The 23,152-nt window shown below is 39.7% G+C and overlaps 1 long non-coding RNA gene across 5 annotated transcripts in view; it reads right to left on the reverse strand.

Moving 5' to 3' along the window:
* Positions 1-23,152, reverse strand: part of LOC138738383 (uncharacterized) — a 149,777-nt gene that overhangs the window by 88,881 nt on the left and 37,744 nt on the right. For 2 of the 5 annotated variants that reach the window (XR_011341517.1, XR_011341520.1), the window contains exons 3-6: positions 12,872-12,986; positions 11,145-11,285; positions 9,381-9,446; positions 7,819-7,944 (exon numbers count right to left, since the gene is read on the reverse strand). This is a non-coding gene — a long non-coding RNA (uncharacterized lncRNA). Of the gene's footprint in view, positions 1-7,818; positions 7,950-9,380; positions 9,447-11,144; positions 11,286-12,871; positions 12,987-23,152 lie in introns of all 5 variants that reach the window. The other 3 variants (XR_011341518.1, XR_011341519.1, XR_011341521.1) reach the window with 3 other exon arrangements.

A 23,152-nucleotide genomic window follows, 5' to 3' on the forward strand; every position in this document is an offset into this window, starting at 1 on the left:
TTGGGGGTCATGAGAGGCCTGTCGGTCAACTGCAGCAACAAGCTTTTTGACAAGTCGATAAGGAATGGACTCACCAAAATAGCATGGATATTCTTTGGAGCGTAGAAGGTTGAGAGGGGATTTGATAGAAGTATTTAAGATTATGAAAGGGATAGACAGAATGGATGTGGATAGACTATTTCCGTTAAGAGGAGGAAAGTTTAAAACAAGAGGACATGAGTTAAGAATTAAGGGGCAGAGGTTTAGAGGTAACATGAGGGGGAACTTCTTTACTCAGAGAGTGGTAGCTGTGTGGAATGATCTTCCGGGAGAAATAGTGGCGGCGGAGTCAATTGTATTATTTAAGAAAAGGTTGGACAGGTATATGGATGAGAGGAAGATGGAGGGTTATGGGCATTGTGCAGGGAGGTGGGATTAGAAAGGGGTGTTTGGTTCGGTGCGGACTAGAAGGGCCTAATGGCCTGTTTCCGTGCTGTAATTGTTATGTTATGTTATGTTATGTCAGTTTGTGGGGAATGAAAGCTTGTTGATGGAGAAGCCCGAAGTTTGAAGCCTGACAGAACTGTTTAATTAGAGCCTAAAATTACAACAGCAATCCAACATTTGGCACATTACACGTATTTCTCTACTATTTCATTGATCAATGATTACCATTGGCCTTTTTCATTTTATTTGGACTTTTTAAAATCGTAGTTGCTCCATAGAACTGACTTAAACCGACATATAGTTATGACAATATAACTTGGCATCATTTCCTTTAGCAATTGCCATCCTCTTCAGCTTATAAGTAATTGTACAAGAAACCTCCACCACTTTTTATCTTTCAATTCAACACACCCGAGATCACAACTCTCTTGATGTACAGGTCACCTTTGACAATACCTTTCCCAATATCCTATCGGGAACCAGAAATGAGCATACTGCTTGAAAAGTGTATTTTTAGCAAAGCTGGGAATTTATGAACTTCTGACTGGCAATTATTAGAAACAGAAGGAGGAACAGGCCATTCAGCCCATACTGCTGTTGTCATGTGCATGGAAGGTCTTTAACTTCAGTGCCACATTCCTGCACTAATTCCATATTCCCCATTTCCTTTAAACTCTGCCTTAAAGACATTTTCTTTCATAAATCCATACTGAGTGATGTACCATCAATAATTCACAAAAGGCTGAGTAGTGAACCAATCAGGCTTTTAACAGCTAAAGACCAGAATACTATCAAACAACCATCCACCTCCTTGACTGATCAGAGCAAAAGGGAATGGGTAGCCTGCAAGGGGCTATGGGTAGGATCGGTCTCAGGAAGTGTGTCCAGTTGATAGTAGCCAATCATTGTGTAATAATGGTTTACCACACTGAGCCTGTGCAAACCAGAACAATTTATAAATTGCCCATCTACACGGGTCGTAAGAATCTTGCAACTGCTGAAAAAATATGTGGACAAAGTTCCTTCAAACTGCCTGCATTCAAAGTCACAATTTCCTTTCCCCCTTTGTGAGCACTGCTTTGCAAAGAATTTAGACACAAAGTACAACAGGTTTTAATCAGCTTAAACTTGTACACACCAGGTCTCAGTCCACTCCTGGCTCCATGTGCCTGACTGCTCCAAAAGGAGCCAGCTTCAGTCTTTCTACAGGCCAGTGATTGACGGCAGGCAAGTGGGGCCAGCCTCCCAGGTTGCCTACCTGTAGGTACAGTGGTTGCTCCTCCAGTAGCTGATAGGAGTGCGGCCAGTGTAGTGGATGCATCACCACACCCTTGACTGATCATCTGTACATGATTTCATCTCGGGGGTGTGTCTGTCTCCTGACAAAGTGTCCAGGTTACTGATGTATCACCAGGCATCACCCTGAGATGAAGTCATGTACAAATGATCAGTCAAGGGTGTGGTGATGCACCCACTACACTGGCCACACTCCTTTCTATTTGTAGCTGCTGGTTTTTCAAGTAATTGCTTGAGACAACTGGAGAAAAGTTACCAAAAGTCTCGACGTCAATCCCCTTTGAAAGAAAAGAAGTTCTGAGTTATCACCAAGTGTGAGGGTCTGTCACGTGGCCTGCCCTGTAAATGCTGAGCAGCATGGAATCTGCACCAAGTGCAGGCAATGAAACACAGTCAGGAATTGTGATTCATGTCGAGCACCACACACTGTGGTTGTAAATAACTGGGGAAAGGCAGCCAGATGCCAGGCCTGGTCTGATCCATTTATTCCAATGTCAGTAACCCTTACCTTGTGCAGAAAGCTATTTTATCTTTTGTTTTTTGATGTTACGCCTCACCAGCAGCAATTGAGAGAAGCATAAACAGATAGGTTAAGTTTAACTCAAAATTTATTAACAATTGTCAATAATAGAATTAACTCAGCGAACAACACCTGAATATGAGCCTTTATGGCAACTATACACTAACAACAGATAAGGTGTATGTGGAAAAAAACCAGAACATTACAGTCCAAGCCCAAATGCCCCAAAAGAAAATTCCCAAAACAAAACCTCAAGTCCGTCAGTCAAAAAGGAACAGCTCACAAACTCTAGTCTCCAGGCTTGGGATTCTAAGTTTGGTTGCACTCTGGTCTTCTAGTTGGACGTGGAGTCAGGTGGCCGTGATCACTGTAGACACGACTTTCCTGAGTTTCAAAATGTGGCAACAACCAGCTTTAATTTTTTCACATGGGAATTTTCACCCAGTGATCTCCTTGACACCTCCAAAGCCCACCTTAGAGTTAACAAGGGACATGACTTCCCCTGTAAACACCCTGTCTTGGGTTGTCAAATGACTCCTGTTCTCCTCTTGGAAGGGGACTGGGGAAGACCAGGATGGACACGAGCACACTCTGGGTATCAGAGTGGTGAAAGCTGCTGTCAGGACAACAGTGTGGCACCCGCGGACAAAGTAGCTCAGTCTTCTTTCTCCCACTGAAGCTACTGGGTGAGCACACTGACAAGACAGTTACGGACAGCAGTGCTAGCACCTATGAATGAAGCAACTCTTGTTTGCTGAAGCTGCCAGGTGACCAAACACACACAGATCAACCATCTGATTGACTGCCCTCCGACCAACTGATTAACCTGTTCAAAACTCAGCGCGTTGGGCTCTTGAACTACTCCAGCATGTGCCTTCAGCTTTCCCGATTGGTGGAGAGAGGTTGATAACAGTGGACACACGCTCTGCGAGCCCATCAGTTGCAGTACGTGGCTCTTGCACTTCTGACAGCTGTTATTTCTCCCAGCGCTGCTTCAGTGCTTCCCAGCAACACACAATCCTCTCTCTCCCACCGTAGGTTCAGTCCTGTCCCTGGTCCGAAAATAAAATTGTCCCAGGTCCATAACATTGGAAAACCAAATACACTACATCTATGTGTTCACTTAGAAACATAGAAAATAGGTGTAGGAGTAGGAGTAGGCCATTCAGCCCTTCAAGCCTACTTCACCATTCATTTTGATCATGGCTGATCATCCACTCAGTACCCTGTTCCAGCTCTCTCTCCATACCCCCTGACCCATACCACGTGGCTTGATATGTCTTCCACAGATGTGATTTGAGCAACATGCTGACACTAAAATATTTACGCTGTTTCATAGCTCCATGGCCCGGGTTCATTTCTGACCTCTGATGCTGCCTGTGTAGCATGCGCATGCTCTCTTCTTGACCAGGTGGAATTCTGTTGGGTTTTACGGTTCCCATCCATATCCATAGTGACTCGGTAAATATTGGCTTGACCATAGAAGGCAGAATGGAGTGATGGAGGAGAGTTATTCAGACAGAATATAGATTAGTTGGAGATATGGATAGAGAAATGACAGCTGGAGTTTAATCTGGACAAGCGTGAGGTGTTTCACTTTGGCATCTCAAATGCAAAGGAAAAGTACAGAGTAAATAGACAGAATCCTTAGGAGCATAGACGTTCACAGGGATCTTGGGGTAAATTCATTGCTCCCAGAAAGTGGCAACAGAAGTAGATAAGGAGGTAAAGAACCTGTACGACATCATCAGTCAGGCATTGAGAGCAAAGGTTGGGCAGTCATGTTGCACCTGCTTAGGCTACATTTGAAGAATTGTGTCCCGAATTGCAGGAAGGATATGAAAGCTTTGGAGAGGGTGTCTCCTGGGATAGAGAGGATGGACAAACTTGAATTGTTTTCTGTGGAGCTTTGGACGCTGTGTGGAGACCTGATTGTGGCTTAAGTTATGAGAGGCATAGAAAGGGTGGATAATCAATCTTTTTCCCAGGGAGGAAATGTCCAATTCTAGTGAGTATAGCTTGAAGGTGAGAGGCGGAAGTTTAAAGGAGATGTGTAAGGCAAGATTTTACATCGAGAGTGGTAGGTGCTTAGGACGTGCTGCCAGGGGTGTGATGGAATCAGATATAATAATGTCGTTTAAGAGGCACTTGAGCAAGCAAGGAAAAGAGGGCTTAGGATCTTGGCATCAGCATGGCACAGATGTGGTGGGCTGAAGCGCCTGTTCCTCTCTTGAACTGTTCTATGTTGTATTTTGTATTCTATCCCAAGTTGTGCTGTTAAATTAATCAGTGACTGTGAATTGCCCCTTCATGTAGGTAAGTAACACAACAATCAAAGAGGAATTGATGAGTAAGCAAGTAAGATTAAGCTTCAGGGCCACAAGGAGAAAAGAAGGAAAATGGGACTAATGGGTCTGCTACTTTGTGAGCTGGCATGGAGGTGATGGGCTGAATGGTCTTCTACTTTGTTAAAACAAGAAGATTCCCTTTAATAATATCACGCTAAGTCTGCTTGATTGTATATGATTTTCTAAATGTTCTGTTATAATTAATACTAGATCCCAACATTTTCCCAGTACTGATATTAGACGAACTACTGTTCGCAGAATGACTTGGGCCAGAAACATCGGTAATACAGCTTTACCTCCTATGGACACTGTGTTATCTGCTGAGTTCCTCCAGCATTTCTGTGTTTTTACTACAATCACAGCATCTGCAGACTTTCGTGTTTCCAAGTTCCCTGCCTCCGCTCACCGCCAATAATCCTCCAACCCCCTCACCTCCATACACATCCAACCTTCTCTTAAATGACAGAAGGGACCCTGCTGCAACTATCTCATTTGGAAGATCATTCCATTCTGCCACCACTTCCTGAGTGAAAAAGCCACTTCTAATATTTCTCCTAAAATGTTGCCCCCTTACCCTTAACTCATGGCCTCTTGTTCCAACCTCCCCTGCCTTCAGGGGAAAAAGTCTGTTTATGTCTAGTCTATCTATTCCTTTCATAATTTTAAATACCTCAATTAAGTCCCCTCTCAGTCTTCTATGTTCCAATGAATGAAGTCCCAGTCTCCTTAATCTCTCCCCGTAATCCAGATGCTGTAAGCCAGGCAACATCCTTGTAAACCTTTTCTGCACCCTCTCCACCTTATCTATATCCTTTCTATAATTTGGAGTCAAACCTGGCCTCACCAATGCCTTAAACAGCCGCAGCATCACCTTCCAGCTCCTATACTCTATACTATGATTTATGAAGGCCAGCATACCATATGTCTTCTTAACCACCCTGTCTACATGGGAATCCATCTTCAGTGAACTCTGTACCATAACCCCCAGGTCCCTTTGCTCCTCTGCGTCCCTCAATACCCTCCCCTTAAATGTATATGTCCTATTCTGTTATTTTTACCGAAATGCAGCACCTCACACTTGTCTACATTGAATTCCATCTGCCATCTTTCAGCCCACTTTTCCAAACAAACCAAATCTTTCTGTAATCCAAGAAAATCTACCTCACTATCCACCACTCCCTCTATTTTCGTATCATCCACATATTTGGTTACCCAGTTAACCACACCCTCCTCTAAATCATTAATATAATTGATAAACAACAAGGGACCCAGCACCGATCCCTGAGGCACCCCACTTGTCACAGGCTTTCAACCTGACATACAGTTGTCCATCATGACTCTCTGCTGTTATCTCCCAGCCACCTCTGAACCCATGTCACAATCTCTCTACTAATTCCTAGTGACTGAACCTTCCTTATTAACCTTCCATGCGGAATCTTATCAAAAGCCTTACTAAAGATCCAAATAGATCACATCCACCGCTCTTCCTTCATCCACCTTTTCTGTCACCTCCTCAAAAAACTCAACAAGGTTCGTCAAACATTTCCTTTTACAAACCCATGCTGGGTGCCCTTAATCAATCCCTGCCTATCCAGATATGTGTATATACTATCTCAAAGAATACCCTCCATAACCTTCCCCACCACTGAAGTCAAACTTACTGGCCAATAATTACTTGGCCTACACCTACTGCCTTTTTTGAACAATGGAACAACATTTGCAACCCTCCAATCTTGTGCTACCACCCCCTCCTCCAGTGATCTTTGAAAAATCACTGTCAGTGCCCCGCTATTTGTTCCCTGACCTCCCTTAAAATCCTGGGGAAAATCCCATCAGGCCCAGGAGACTTATCCACCTTAATTGACCCTAGAAGCTCCAAAACTCTCGCTTTACTAATCCCTATCCTTTCCATAACTAAGCGCTTTGCCTCTCTTACCTTGTATAGCCCAATGTCCCTTTCCCTCGTGAATACAGATGAGAAAAAATTGTTCAATATTTCTCCCATCTCATACGGTTCCTGACATAGTTCACCGGTCCCATCATCCAATGGACCTATTCTATCCTTAATCTTCATTTTACTGTTCACATATCTGTAAAAACCCTTTAGGATTCACCTTCGCCTTATTAGCAATGGACTCCTCATACCTTCTTTTTGCCTTTCTAATTTCCTTCTTAAGGTTCTTCCTGCAATCTAAGTAATGACCATACATCTCCTCAATCCCTTGTTTTTTTATATTTGATATAGGCCTCTCTCTTGTCCCAAACCAACTTCTTAATTTCACCAGAAAACCACGGCTCCCTTGAACCTTTAGTCTTCCCCTTCGGCCTGACTGGAACATAAAGATCAAAGCAGAGCCAATAATATTAATTTTCTCAAGTGATCTATCCATTTTCCATTGCCACACGTGCACACAGAAATTGTATGGAAGATTGTGGGCTTCAGGAGGACCAGGGATGACTACTCATTACCAGCTCGGTAGTAGAGAGCCCCAAGTTCCTTGGAATCCACTTGAGAAGTGACCTATCCTGCATACACAAATTCTCTTCACTTGTCAGGAGGCTGAGGCAAGCAAGGCTATTGGCCACCATTCTGTCTAGTTTCTACAGGAGCTCTATCGAGAGCAATCTGGTCGGCTGCATCACAGTGTGGTACGCTTTCTGTAGAGTGTTGGATTGTTGGTCAATCCACAGGACCATAAAAGTGTCAGAGAGGATTACTGGGTCTCTCCCGCTCCCACCCCATCAATGTAATTTACCGGGATTGTTGTTTAAAGAAGGCTCACAAAATCAGGGAGGACTCCTATCACCCATCATGCAGTATCTTCCAGCTCCTCCCATCAGGAAAAAAAATACAGGAGGATCAGAGCCAGCACCATCAGGCTGAGGAACAGCTCCTTGCCATGGGCAGTGAGAACGCTGAACGACTGGTAAAACAACTCTCTGTACTATGTTTATTTTAATCTATGTACTGTGTATATGTATCATATGTATGATATGTGTTTTGCACTGTTCTGCACTGTGGATAGGAGACTGCTCATTCGCTGGGTGCAATCAGGTGACAAATAAATGTGAACTTATGCTTGCATGATGGTTTGCAGAAACTGTTCTTTACAAAAGTCACACTGCTCTAACAGTCAATGGTTTGCTTTGATTTGAATATTGTCAAGAATGTGGTGATGTCCTTCAGATTTTTGTGATACTTGCAGGAGTGATGGAAATAGCACTGACCATTTTCCAGACATCCTGTTCCACCCTGTGCCTTTACTGCACGACAGCCTTGCTGTTCTGTATGTGGCTTCCACCAGGGATATTTCCAAACATCGGGGATTCATTCTCACTTTTGATGTGCTTCAGCTATTCTTGAAGGAAAATGATAAGACTGGTCACTGTGGGATTCATATTGATGGGTGATATTGCACTTTTACTCTAAATCAGCCAATGGGAAGAAAGGCAGCCCAGATATTTTGAATATGAATTGGATAGCAAAGCTATAGGATGCAATGGCTATATCAACAAGTTTAATTTCTCCAGTATTGCTTAAGGTTAAATAGTTATTAAAAGTTATGTTGATATCAAAATTATTTAGAGTATCAGAAGCCTAATAGCCTGCAAATGGCTGAAAGTGTCTGATCTCAGAAGTTAAGCAGGCTCAGGCCTGGTCAGTACTTGGAGGGGAGACCACGTGGGACATTGAGTGTAGTGATTCTGTCTTATGGTCAGCAAAAGTTAAAGAATTTCATGTATGTTAATAATGGAACCTTTACCTTTAAATGAGTGCAAAAATGGTCTCAATACCATTTTATTTTAGAGGGAGTGATAATAGATTATTTTGAATATAACAGCCAACAAATGTACTTTGATGAGGAAGTTAGTATGTGTGCAGCTAACATCAGTTGAAAGTAAACAGAAGAGAAAGAATGTGTTGTCAATAAGAGTGTAATTTTAGTGTAGCAGAAATTGTACCATATTGGAGCTGATGTCTCCAGATGATGTCCTGCATTTATCTCAGAGAGATGAACATATATGGAAACAGATAGAACCCCATTCAGGGTGATTTAAAGGAATCAATCATTGCCTGATTTCTCATCACACGGTGAGATAATTGCCATTGTCATTTCCTGGGGAAAGGAAAGTTGACACCTCAGAGAGTGCTGGACTTTTATAGGTGACATTGGTCAACTTCAGTGCAGAATGTCATCACTTAACTATGGACAGAAAGTCAGAGCAATCTTTATACAGTGTGTAAAATGTGGTGAACATTAATCCTCTTCATGACATTTCACATAAATATAACCATATAACATATAACAGTTTACAGCGCGGAAACAGGCCATAACAGCCCTTCGAGTCCGCGCCGGTTCACTTGAACAACTCCACTTGTTCCCCCCTCCCACTCTTCGCCCATAACCCTCCAACCCCATATATGCAAACCTCGGCAAACTCCCGAGGAGGTAGAGGCGCTGACGTGTTTTCTTCAATTCATACTCAAAGACTTGAGGATGATATATCTTAATAAGAAAAGCCATTTAAAGAACAGTTAATAATTCCAGAGATGAAATATTCTAAAATGCTTCAAAAAAAGGATCAAAATGTTGCTAATATTCATTGATAAATTTTGTTTCCTTTATTTCTACTGGACTAAAAGGAATCTTCTAAACCTCAAAAAAATTGAATCCATCACAAATTTGAATCTTTGCAGTTCTTCTTAAAGCCTAAGTGAAATTTTATCAGGTGGATTATTTGAGTGATAACAAAAACTTCAACGGGAAGATCATAAATTGAAGCCTCACCTGCCATCTGCGGTCATTTGGAGTTTCCTTTTTATGTGTTAACCACCATTTGGCTTGGCGTTGACACTAATATCAGATAGAATGGAGAATTTTAGTACAGTTACTGCTAAATTTTGGTGCGATCAGAAAGCAGATGGTGCTAAGTGATGAAGTCAAAAGAAGCCAAACGTAAAAAGGTTTCCCTTCTGCTGGCTTGCGCCAGATATACCTTTTACATTACAATAATGACTCATCCTTTACTTGCTGTCATATATTTTAAGGGTGAAAAAACCCATTTTCTAGACTCTCTAAGAAATTAACACCCTTGTATCATTTCCATAAATCTCAACTTTCCTTCTAAGAACCAAGCATCCTTAATAAAGAATGGTGTCCTACAATGGACACAACATTTCCATGGGGCATAAATGCAATTGATAGATTTACTTCAACTTGCTTTGCTACTCTAGACCTCATGTTCCAATAGTTTAAAAAAAAATTTCCCAATTAATTTTGCCACCACCAACTATTTATGCATTTGCAGTCTCAGATCTCTCTGTTCATTTTCCTTTTACAACTATATCATCTAATTTATATGGCCTCTTTTCATTTCTTCTATTAAAATGCATGAAACCTCAGTGTTAAATCTCATCTGCTATTTTTCACAACATTGTAATAATCTGTCAAGATTTCCTGAAATATACTATTCTACTTCACTGTTTAAATTGAATTGTTCGATTGAATTGTTTATTGTCACATATGTAAAGTCATAGTGCAAAGCTTTGTTTTGTGCGTTATCCATGCAGGTCAACTCATTAGTACAGCAAATTTTGCAATATTAAACAAAAGTGCAGGATCTTACAGTAAGTCAAATTGTGCAGTGTATTCTGTTACAAAGGCATCAGACATTGTATAGAGAAAATTACAGTTATTAGAGTTCAATGGCATCATCTTTTACCAATGAGAAATCTGTTTAAGAATCTGATACAGCAAGAAAGAAACTGTCCTTGGATCTGGGATTCCATACTCTCAAGTCCGTGTATCTTCTGCCCAACAGAAGTGGGGAGAAGGGTATGACCAGGGTAGGATGGGTCCTTTAATATGCTGGCAACTTTCCCAAGATAGCAGGAGGTATAGCCAGAGGTCAGTTTGTGTGATGTCCTGAGCTGTGTTCACATACCTCTGTAGTTTTTGGTTTGTTTTATTTAAATGTCATATAACAAAAATAAAACTGGAAGTAATATTGAGTCCATGGGAATAGTTCCAATAATCCCATGGGCTTTAATCTTGTTAATATCATTATTATGTGATAGATTACTAAAGTTCAAATACACAGCATTGACCATGTGTTACTTCATTAAAAATCTCAATCAAATAAGCCAAACACTTTGCATTTAACTGATCTGTACTGATGGTCATTTCCTTCATTACACTTTGAGGTATTTTCATTGCTTTAAAAGTGGTTTAGGGTTTCATGCAACCAAAAAGGGGATAGATAAAAGGACGAACTTCCCCTTATTTTTTTTCAATTGCTAATTAATTTTGTTGTTGTCTATTTCCTTTGAAATCTTCCCTTCCTCCAGCATTAGGTTGTCTAACTTTTTGTTGTCCCTTATTTTGAACAGGTGAGTACAGTAAAACCCCTGGTATCCGGAATTCAAGCAACTGGAAAAAAATCTGAGTAAAATACATTTAAAAATTAAAATAAATAGGAATAAAATAAAAGGTTAAAATAATATGTATGTCTAAAATTGTAAAATTAAATTTTCTCTTAAGTAACATAAAAACCTTTGGTGAAGATGGGAGCTAATATTCAGCCAGCGGAGGGTCTTGGTCAGGCTTTGCTTGTAGCAGCTGATTAAATAAAGTTGCGATGGTGTCGTCCAGGATGAAGAGCTGGTTGATGCCGCTTACTGTTGGCTTGACTCTCTTTTTTAAAAAATTTTTTATTTTTCACACCATAAATCGCATTAACCATGATACACACTTTTTCCTTTTCACATATATACAGTGCCATTTTCTCCCCCCCCTCCTCCCATCCCACCCTCCCTACCTCCCATCCCACCCTCCCTACCTCCCCCCTCCCGTCCATTTAAGGTATAAAATCTAGGATACACTCTCTTAAAGTGTCTCCTTAGTAATAGTCATTCTGGTCAGAGATTTTATCTGTAACTTGGAAGGGTTTTTTATCTATAATGTTATTGTGTTTTTTCCAGGCAGTTCAGTGGAGGGGAGGAAGCTGCAATGCAGTGACAGTTAAATGTTTTCAAAGAATGTGACTGAAAATAAAGTGCTTTAAGGTCTATATATTCATGCAAATGAAGTTTGCTTAGTATAAGTACAGTCCAGTATTTTTGTCTTTTGCTTTTTAAACTGTTTATTCGTAATGCCGGTGTATTAGTTAGGCATTGTAAAAGCGAGTCTCAACCAACTGGAATCTACTTTTATCTGGCATCCCCATAGGTGTCAGATACCAGGGGTTTTACTGCATCATTTCCAGTCTTCTAGTTCTCTTAAAAGCATTTTCATACTCAAGAAACACTAGAATACTGTGGTCAGTGCCTCCAATATCTTATCCTTTAACTCTCTCAGCACTCCAGAATGAGTCTGGAATACTTATCCACGAAGCGCGGTGCTGAGCCTTTAAGAACCTTCAGTTTATCTATTTTTATCCTGCCTAATTTCTCTGCTGCCTCCTGTTTCACTGTAACATTGCCAGCAACCTTTCTTTCAGTGAAAGCAGATGTGACAACAGTCCAACACTTTCAACATGTTTGAAATCTATAATTCTGCTGTCAACTGACAGCATTTAGCTCAGCAGTCAAAAAACAGATGTTCATTCAAAATATTTCATACCCCCTTGGGCTTCTTCAGAAACGCAGGGTTTTTGTGGCAAAATAATTCTATCCCATTCATTGGAAGATGTACATTCGGTAGTGAAATTGTCCCTGTCTCTGCGAAACTGCATCTCGTTCTGCTAGAAGTTTTGCTGAATATAATTTTGTTCTCATCTCCCTAGAATATGCCAAAATATATGTGCTTTATTTTGTATTTCACAGAACCAATACATATTCCAAATTTAAGTGGCTTGGAGTCCATTTCATTTATATTATGGGCACCTTAATTTAATTTGCTGCTGCTCTATGTAAAGTTCAAATGTATGACTCACACCCCTGTTAACTGCCATCACTCTTTCTCTCAAGCTTTGCCTCCCCTCCCTCCACACTCTTTTGGAATTAACCTTATTCCTATCCGTTTTCAATACTGGCAATCTGAGCTCCACAGGATAATATAGGAAGCTGAACTATAGGCTCAGAAACATATTTGGGTTCCCATTATCCTTTGCAGTTGATGAATCAACAGAGCAGTGGAACAGTGCAGTCTAGGAACAGGCTTTTCAGCCCCCATGTCTCTGCCGAACATGATATTCAAATCAAAATATAAGTTTGCTGCTTGAATCCTGTAATTATTATTATTATTCTTGTCTCATTTTCATAACAAGTTAAAGACTTTACCTATAAAAGAACTTGTATTGTTCAAAACAGTATTTTTCAATTGAACACTTGTGACCACACAGCTAAGCAGTTTGTCCCCTGAGGCAGCCTCGAGAACGTTCCACTCTAACTAGTGCTGCAATATAAAAGCAAACGGCAGTCAGTCAGTCGCATGGTGCAAATCTTAAAATAATCTCATCAATATGCCACAATATAATAAATCCTTCCAGCACAAGTATGTGTCTTTCCCTTCCCACCATGCATGAACTCAAACACACCTTCCGAATGAAGCAGCAATTCACTCATGTATCTTTCGGATTATAAATTACATTTGGTGCTCATGATGTGACCTCCTCCACTTCAATGGAGGCAAGCACCTGGTTTGTAAAAAAACCTCCATGCAATATGCAAGATCTTCCCAAGTGTTCACCTACCTGTCATTTTTCATTCTCCATGCAATTTAACAACCCTCTCCATAGCCTTCTACATTTTCCAATGAAGCCCAATGCAAGTTCAAGAAACAGCATCGCAAGTTACAACTTTGTGAGTGAAAGGCTTTACGACTTGCCACTTGAAATCAGCAATCTCAGTTTGCGTTTGTACTGGCCAGTACAAATGAAAGGTCATTGACATGAGACAATGATCCCCTTTCCTTTTTCACTGGCCAGCTGAATATTTCCACCATTCTTTGTTGTTATTTCACATTTCCATAAACCATTGTGTCTGGCTTATCTGTGTAACTTACACCTCCAGCATTGGTCTCATTTCTTTGGGGGATTTTTTCTGCCTTCTGTTTTTAATTTGTCTCTTTCCAGTTGAACTGATTGACCAGCCTTCATCACCCTTCCTCAGCTGGCACCACCTCCCTTCATGCTGTTCAGTCTCTCTAAATCTCCACTCTGTCATGGAGATTCCCATTGTTCTCTTCATTAGCGCCCCCCCCCGCCCCCGCCCCCGCCAACTCCATCGGACCATTCTCTCCAACTTAAAAAACGTTTGATTTCTAAGTTTTCCTCTTTTTTGGAGAAAAAGATTGTTTATTGATAGGTTGATACTTTACTTCTTCCACTGATTTATTTAACATTTCTGGTATATTCTGTTTGTATTTGTGGGAAAAGTAACATAAAACATTATGAGCACAACCGGTACAAAACTGATTCCAATCAGAGGGTTGAACTTTACAGAATTTTGATTTGGAAATGTAAAGGTAATCATGCGATCGTACTTTAGAAGAGCTTTAGGAAACACGCTGAGCGGCAAGCAAGTATGGGATAGAGTCTTCATGATTATTTGGGTATACCAATAGCCTTTATAGTTGGCAAATTTCATGGAGCAATTAAATCTCTTACCATTGGGTTAGTTACATGAAGGAGTGGGATATTTTGCTTTAGAAATAGTGATATATGTTAGGCTGTAATAAATGAATTGTTTAATATCCTCATTGTATCTCTATGTTATTAAATAAATTAGATCAGCCATGATCTTATTGAATGGCGGAGCAGTCTCGATGGGCCATTTTTGGCCTACTCCTGTTCCTACTTCCTATGTAAATATTAACAAAAAAACGCAATGTCTAATCACACTGTGTACCTGGTGTGTGCCTGCCACATTTACTAATTTGTTATGCACATGCATATGGAGGTTATCTGTTTTGCAAATTGATGTCCATTGTATCCCCAACTATGCACAGGTGTACTTGTGTGTGTGTGTGTGTGTGTGTGTGTGTGTGTGTGTGTGTGTGTGTGTGTGTGTGTGTGTGTGTGTGTGTGTGTGTGTGTGTGTGTGTGTGTGAGAGAGAGAGAGAGAGAGACCCAAACTATTACAGACCAGGCCAAATCCTGAAAGTTACTTCACAGATCAGTCTTTTACATTCAGAGTTGAAGAGCAGGCCTTTGAAATTTGAAGCCCAGAATTAATGTTGAACTGATGGGAAGCCTGGAATTGTGGCTGATACAGACTCACGAAATTCTCCTTGTCTTGCCTTTGAAGAAATGTCCATCCACACGAGCTGTGGTCATAGCACTTCTGGTCCTTTTGTAGGCAAGACTTGACTGGGCGGCTTCCAAGACCCTGGCACCGATCTCTCCAAGTGACCTTCACTGTTGGTCACAATCAAAATGAAGCACTTTGCTTCCCAAAAAGACCCTCATGGCACAGGTCAATCCACTGAAAAGGCCCAGTCATTCCCAGAGCATACTTTTCTCTGAGTTCCACGAAATGTCTGGCCACAAGGGCTGCTTCAAAAAGCTGTTTTCTCTTCAGTCGTCAGAATGGTTCCCCCTTGCAAAATCACAACGTCTTTGCAAATGTATCAAATTCTGGAACAGACGCTGACAAACCTTCCCTCCGTTCTTCCAATGTATTGGATTATCACTGGGCTTTGACTTGTGTTGTGCTTGTGTGAAATGTTAAATGCTAACTGTGACCATTCAGTCCCTCCTGTCTATACTATCCCTTACAGTGATAATCCTATTTGACTAAAATGGGAACTTGTAATATGGCCAATATTGTCTATTGTCATTCTGTCTATGCCCAATGCAACCACAGTGTTCCAATGCCTCCCTATATCCAGTCCTTAATTCACTACATCTCAGCACAAGTCACCTCATCACCACAAACTCATGACACCTCCTTCCCAGTCCTGGCTATTTGTAGCTTCACAAAAAAAAATCAAGGTCTGGTGTGTATAATAAGTTTATGCATAACTGCCCAAGCCCAAGCCCTCTCTCTATCCTATTAGTTCATGCAGTGCCTTTTTGAGTATTGCAAATATTCTAGCCACTTTATTTACAGAAGCCCCCCTGTTTTGTCAGTAGGCTTCAAATAATTTAAAATGTATTTTGCATGAATATACTTTTCTAATGGTATGATCATAGCTTCTGAAGGTCATACTTTTATCCATCTTCTTTCGGGGGTCCTTTGACCCAAATATTTCCCAATGTGAGGGGTTAACCAGGTTTCCCCGTGTTGGACAGCTGTCCCTCAGGTAGCTGGCCAAGATGGAATTCATAAATCCTGTTGTCTCTAGCTTTGTTTTCTCAACATATCTTGAGAGGAACTTTGAGCCATTATGCAATTAGTGAATTAGGTTGCAGTGCCTTATTTGCAAGCCACCTACTGGCATGTAACTGCTACTTCATGGGTAATACTCCCAAAATGTGTGTGTACGTTCCACTGTTGGACAGACTCACCTCAAGATTGTATGATCTTTCCCAGCAAAGATTAGTGAACAGCTGTGAGTTAGTTCCCTAAATTCATTCCGTATGCATTTGTTCGTTGAGGTGAAATCACTCGTGACTACTTGAGGCAATTTGATCCACTGCTGTGGATATCAACCCATATGCAGGAAAGTGACTGAATAAGATGTGAACTGTGAAGGGAATATAAACACAGATGTGCCTTGAAAAATTAATTTTCTGTCATTCCCACTCATGAATTTGTTTTTCCTGAATTTGATGGCAGGAATATTATGGCTACCCAGCAATTAGAACAGTTGCATTGAGCTGTCTCATTAAGTCTCTATAAGTTATATCCACAAGAACAAACTTGAAGATAATGTTGAATGGTTGATCAGTGATGCTAAGTGAGGCATCCAGGATGGAGATAAGTGACAAAAACATTATTAAATTGAAAGATACAAGGTAAGAACAAAACAAGCTGAGGTTTTAATCCAGTGTTATATTACTTGACAGGAAAACCTTGGTACAGTAAAATCCTTATTATCCAGCCCTAAGTCAACCAGAAACTCAAATAACCAGCAAAAAATTGAGGAAACAAATAAAAAAAAGCATTTTAAAATAAATAAAGTTTAAATAAAAGGATAAAATTGTAAAAGGTTCTCCGAAGCAACACACAACCACTCGGTGAAGATGTGAGGAAACATTCTGCCAATGGAGCTCCCCAGTCATGCCCTACCTGCAGTTTCAATAAAGTTGTGTTTGAACAAAATGAGCAAGGGAAGAATTTTTTTAAAAATTCAGTTGATTAGAAATATTTTCCTCTGCATCAGAAGTTCAAAATAGCCAGAATGTTTTGCAAATTAAGCTCTGGTTACTTTGCTTCAGCTCCCCATCATCTTGAACAAGATGAAGAGATAAGGAGGCGGCTGGTTCCGCTCAGCATTGAGGCAACTCTCCCAAAGTGTCTCCCTATCCCTGCCTGGTTAGAGTCTTCATCATTATTAGTATTAAATATGTTAGTAAGGCTTTTTCTGTAAACATGGAGGAGTGGGGGTTACTTATGATGGTGTCACAGTTAGCGCAGCACGCTAGCGCAATGCTGTTACTGCACTTATGAATGGGGTTTGCCTGACCAGGACACTTTCGTGGAGGTGAGTCGGGTTGTGCTGAGGGCCTGACCGGGACACTGGGGTGGAGGTGAGTCAGGTTGTCAGCGTGAGGCGGGTTAATTATGACAGCGGTTAGCATAGTGGTTTGCACAACATTGTTACAGCGCCAGTGACTGGGGTTCAAATTTAAAAATTTGTAAGTTACGGGAATTACCTGATCAAGTGAACTTTACATAATTAAAGACTACAATACTGATTTTTTTCCAATTTACTTTACATTTTGCACTGTCTTTTTAAAAGGTGTATTCTTAATGCAGGTGTTTTAATTAGGCATTGGAAGAATGAGTCTCAGTTAACCAGAAAATTCTCATATCTGACATCCCTGATCCCCATAGGTGCCAAATAATGGGGATTTTACTGAATTTTATTCCAAATACTGTATTTTTATGCATATAATGTCCACATTATAGGCATTCTTTTACAAACTGATAACCCACCGCATGTTATAGGTCTGCGTGCTATACAAGAATTATTTTACATGTTGAAACAATGCCTACAATTAATAGCGGGCAGGGGAAAGTCACACCAGCAAGAAAAAACACACACAATTTATAGCGAGCATACGTAAGTAATAGCAGCAATGAAATGCACATACAATTTACAGACTAACATGGTAATTGGGTACATACAAAATGGCAAATTTTTAAATTTAGATCTTGGTAGTCTCAGGAATATCTCTTTGGCCTGAGTGCCACGGTAATAATCTGTCTACATCACTGAACCTATCAATGTTAATTGCCCAAACATGTCCCCTGAGAGAGGAGATTAATTTATCAACTGCCTCTGAGTCAAAGGCCTCAGATGGACATTGCAGGAGGATATTATCTACATAATGGGCGATTGACATCTCTGGGAGAGGTGGAATGGGTTGTAAATCATGGGAGATTAACTGTGGCAGATAGTGGGATGATGGAATGTGCATTGTCTTCTGCCCAAGTAAATGCAAATTGCTCTTGTGACTTGGAATGTAGAATTCGACACCTGTGCGGTATATGCGTATGCACGCTATCCAAGAATATTTTACATAGTTTAAGATTTTTAGCATATCATGGGCAATTTATATGTGTGTGTGCATTTATATGAGTGAAAATATAGTATATATACATTTGAAGACCTAAAATCTGGATTGCTGGGGGTTTGGATCGGTCCAGATTTTTGGATTTTCTGGATTCTCAGACAGTACTTTTAAAATTCAAATTTAAGGAGGAATAAAGAAGAGATGAACAGATAAATTTTGATAGTTTATTCATTAGCAAATACAGCATCATTCATTTATTACAAAAAAGAACATATAATGTTTGAAAATATGTTTAAAAATGAACATGGTTAAAGAAAAATACAGTATGCAAATAAATTTTTAAGTGATAAGATTACCTGTATTAAGCATGGTCGATTGTTACTGCTATACATCTGTGGCACTTGCGTGCATGTGCCCACAAACACAGACACACACATTCCCCCCACCCCGCACTAAACTTTAAAAATTTGAGAGTTTTTGAAAAGTTCAGATTCTTGGGTGGTCCGGATTTCTGGCATCCAGATTTTTGGATTTCTACTGCATTGATATAGATTAATTTCATTATTAAAAATATGTTTGTGCAGCATTTTATCACAGGTGGTCTGAAAATGATTTACCTGGCATCGAATATAATCTCGCTCAAGATTATAGGGAGCTGGAGCAAAGGAACCAGAGCTTCATTTTCAAAACATTCTGGCTATTTTGAACTTCTGATGCAGATGGTACTATGTCTAATCAACTGAAATTTATCTTTTATTCCTCCCTTCCTCATTGGCCCCACATTAGCCCCAGAAAAAGCATCGTGTGAAAAAAAATCTTCTGTGGCAGCATGCCAAAGGCATGAATATTGTTTCCATCTTTTCTGTGCCAATGAATGGCAAACTTACTGCAGCATGGAAAATGTGAAGGATCAGCAGAAAACATGATTTAGACGTCACAAACTTGACAATGAAATTCAAGAAGTAAAATTCACTAATACGATTCAGTAACTAATCTTGTGGATCCACAGCTGACAGCAACAAGCAATTTTGTACTGCACTTCAACCTGACTAAATGGCAAAAGAATTCTATATCTTCACAATGCCTATTTGTGTAAAATTCCTGTAAATGATGGGGATTCAAGGTATATTGAACTTTAAGAAAGTTTTCTTATAATTTTATGAAGAGTGCAGTAATAATCTTATAATCTCACGAGTCACTTCATTGGTATGAATTTTTGCAAAATACAAATGGGGATAATGTGACGTTAATAACATTTTTATAACAAATAACCATAACCACATTACTTACAAGCATGTTTTTTGTTTTTTTAATGTAAAAGGGTGGTTTTTAATTTTAAAAAAAAATTTTTCACTCTACGAACCATATTAATCAAAATACACACAAACATTTCCCTCTTGAATATACACAGTCATTTTCTCCCCTTTTTTACCCCTTCCCTCGTTCCCACCCCCTCCAATCCCATTAAACGTTCAACATATACGATACAATAAACCCATTAAACAATGTCATCACACAATGAAAATAAACAAGACAATTGTATCATCTACTTTTACACTCTGGGTCAGTTCATTTCATCTTCTTCTCATTCTATCATTTAAGGGGGTGGAGGTAACGAAGAAAAGTTGTCCATCCTCAGGCCCAAATATCGTCGGGACCTTTGGGAGTCACCAATATAGTGAAGTACTACTCACTGAGCTATGAAAGAAACCGATGTACCTGTTGTAGAGCTGAGTTCAAAAACTGATTTATTCAGGCCTTTATCCTGTGCTTTTATACACTCCCATTCCCATCACTCAGGCCAGAGGTGACGTCATCGGATAGGACTAAAACCCGTCCCGAGGTGAGCTTTTTCCCGCACGTAAGAGTGCATCTGCCATTTTAGGAGACAATTCACTTGCCGGTAACTGGGTTGTCACACCAGCAACAATGGAGAGAAATAACATAACAAATGAGTCTCATTTCAAAGCACTAATTTAAAAAACAATCTGATGATTACCAAAAAAAAAAAATCCCAAGTGCTCTCACATTCTGTGTGGCTACAAGATTTTACATACCTACAGCAGAATCAATCCACCTTCCAAACCCATTTCTTTGGAGATAAAGCCAATCACAACGTGTGATAAATCTGTGCTTTTTAACCTGCTGCATGCACTGCCCAAACAACAGCTTAGAAACAGGATCCCATTCGGCCCTGCTGTTTATGCTGAAAGCAATTTGTAAAGGGCAGCTTGAGCTCACCATTTCTGATTGAATTGTGCCCATCAGGAAACTGGCTCGGTCACTTGCATGAGCATTCCATCTGAGCACCTCTGAACCACCTCGGATGATTTGCACACTCAATGATAACACAACTTGTGCATCACATCCTTCCTGCTTTATTGCCACAAATCAAGGCTTTTGCATTAATCTCTGGCCTTCAGTTAATACTCACAACACCAATGTGAGCTCATTGAAAGGATATCCATTAAGATTTCAATGTTGTTGCAGAGTGTCTGGTATACGCAGTTTTTGAAGTTCAGTAAATTTGAAACCTTACCATTGGTTGTTCCATTGCTGGTTGCAGCTTGTACATAAAGCACATGAGTCCTGCCTTCTGCATGTGTCAATCATCCTACAATGAATCATAGAACATTACTGAACACTACAGATTCATTGGCCCACAATGCTATGACGACCTATAATTACCTACACAACAAAAGCTATGCTCTCCGTACCTCATTACCCTCTATTGTTTTTCTTCCATATGCCTTAAGAATCTCTTAAATGCCTCTATTGTTCCAGCATCCACCATCACCACCCTAGCAAGGTATTCCAGGCACCCACAACTCTCTGTGTAAAAAAAACCCTACCCATAATGTCACCCCTGTTCGACACAGTTAGCCTAGCAGTTACACTGTTACAGTGCCAGAGATTGGGACCGGGGTTCAAATCCAACTCTGTGTGTAAGGAGTTTATATGTTTTCTCCATGTCTGCATGGATTTTCTCCCACCTTTCAAAATATACCAGTGGTTGTAATTTAATTGGATGTAATTGGGCAGCACGGATTTGTGGGCCAAAAGGGCCTGTTAGTTTTTAATTAAAAAAAATAAATTTTCCTCCTTCAGTTTGTACAGATGTCCTCAGGTGTAGGAAAAGGTGGTGGTTATCTACCACCTCTGCCTCTCATAATCTCATATCCCTCTATTATTTTGCCGCCTCTCATCCTTCTTCCCAAAGAGAAAAGCCCCAGCTTTGCTAATCTTACCTCAGAAGACATATTTTCCAATTCAGGCAACATCCTAGTAAATCTCCACTGCACTCTCTCCATAGGTTCCACATCCTTCTGTAATGAGATGACCAGAACTGACCACAAAACTCCAAGTGTAGTCTCACAAGAGATTTATAGGGCTGCAACATTACCTCACAATTCTTGAACTCAATCTCCTGATTAATGAAGCCCAGCATGCTTTAGACCTTCTTTATCGTCCTTTCAGGCAGGACTGATGTGCTTTATATATACAAGCTGCAACCAGCAATGGAACAACCAATGGTAAGGTTTCAAATTTACTGAACTTCAAAAACTGTGTATACCTTTTTTAAAATAATTTTTTATTTTTCATACTGTGAACCATATTAACCAAAATATATACAAATGTTTCTCATTAAATATACACAGTGGCATTTTCTCCCTTTTCCCCCCCCCCTACCTTCCCTTCCCCCCTTCCCACACCCCTCCAAAACCAATAAATATTCAACATATACAATACAATAAAACCATTAAACAATGTCATCACACATTGAAAAATAAACATGAAAAATGTGTGATCTATTTTTACACCATAGATCAAGTAGTTTTGTCTTCTTATCATTTTAGGGGTTGGAGGTCCGAGGCAAGCCCTCTCTGTTATATTTCATGTATGGTTCCCAAATTTGTTCAAATAATGTGACTTTATCTTTTAAATTATGTTATTTTTTCCAATGGAATACACTTATTCATTTCCATGTACCATTGCTGTACTCTCATGCTCTCTTCCATTTTCCAAGTTGACATTATACATTTTTTTGCTACTGCTAAGGCTATCATAATAAATCTTTTTTTTGCGCTTAATCTAATTTGAGGCCTAATTCTTTACTTCTTATATTACTTAGAAGAAAGATCTCTGGATTTTTTGGTATTATTTTTTGTGATTTTATTTAATATCTGATTTAGATCTTCCCAAAACATTTTCACTTTTTCACATGCCCAAATTGCATGTACTGTTGTTCCCATTTCCTTCTTACAGCGAAAACATCTATCTGATAATGTTGGATCCCTTCTTTTTAACTTTTGGGGCGTGATATATAACCTGTGTAACCAATTATACTGTATCATGCGTAACCTTGTATTTATTATATTCTTCATAGTTCCAGAACATAACTTTTCCCATGTTTTATTTTTTATATTTATGTTTAAATCCTTTTCCCACTTTTGTTTGGGTTTATCGCTTATTTCATCCTTTTCCTTATCTTGCAGCTTAATGTACATGTTCGTTATAAATCTTTTAATCTGGAAATCTCAGTCTGTTTCCCAATTTATCCTTTAAATAAGCTTTCAGTTGATGATATGCAAACATTGTACCATGAGTTAAGCCATATTTGTACTTCAACTGTTCAAATGTTAATAAATTATTTCCCAAAAAAAACTATTTTCTATTCTTTTAATTCATTTTCTCTCCCATTCTCTAAAGGGAAGGTTATCTATTGTAAAAGGGATTAGCGGATTTTATGTCAATAGTAATTTTGGTATTTGGTATTCGTTTTTTTCCTTTCTAAGTGAATCTTCTTCCATATTGAGTAAATGATGCAGTACTGGTGAGCTTTTAATGTTGTACCAACTTTTCATCCCACTTATAAAGAATATGTTCCAGTAGCTTCTCATCTATTTTATCTAGTTCTATCTTAGTCCAGTCTGGT

The sequence above is a fragment of the Narcine bancroftii genome, chromosome 7 (genome assembly GCF_036971445.1).
Source record: "Narcine bancroftii isolate sNarBan1 chromosome 7, sNarBan1.hap1, whole genome shotgun sequence".
NCBI classification, from domain to species: Eukaryota; Metazoa; Chordata; class Chondrichthyes; order Torpediniformes; family Narcinidae; genus Narcine; species Narcine bancroftii.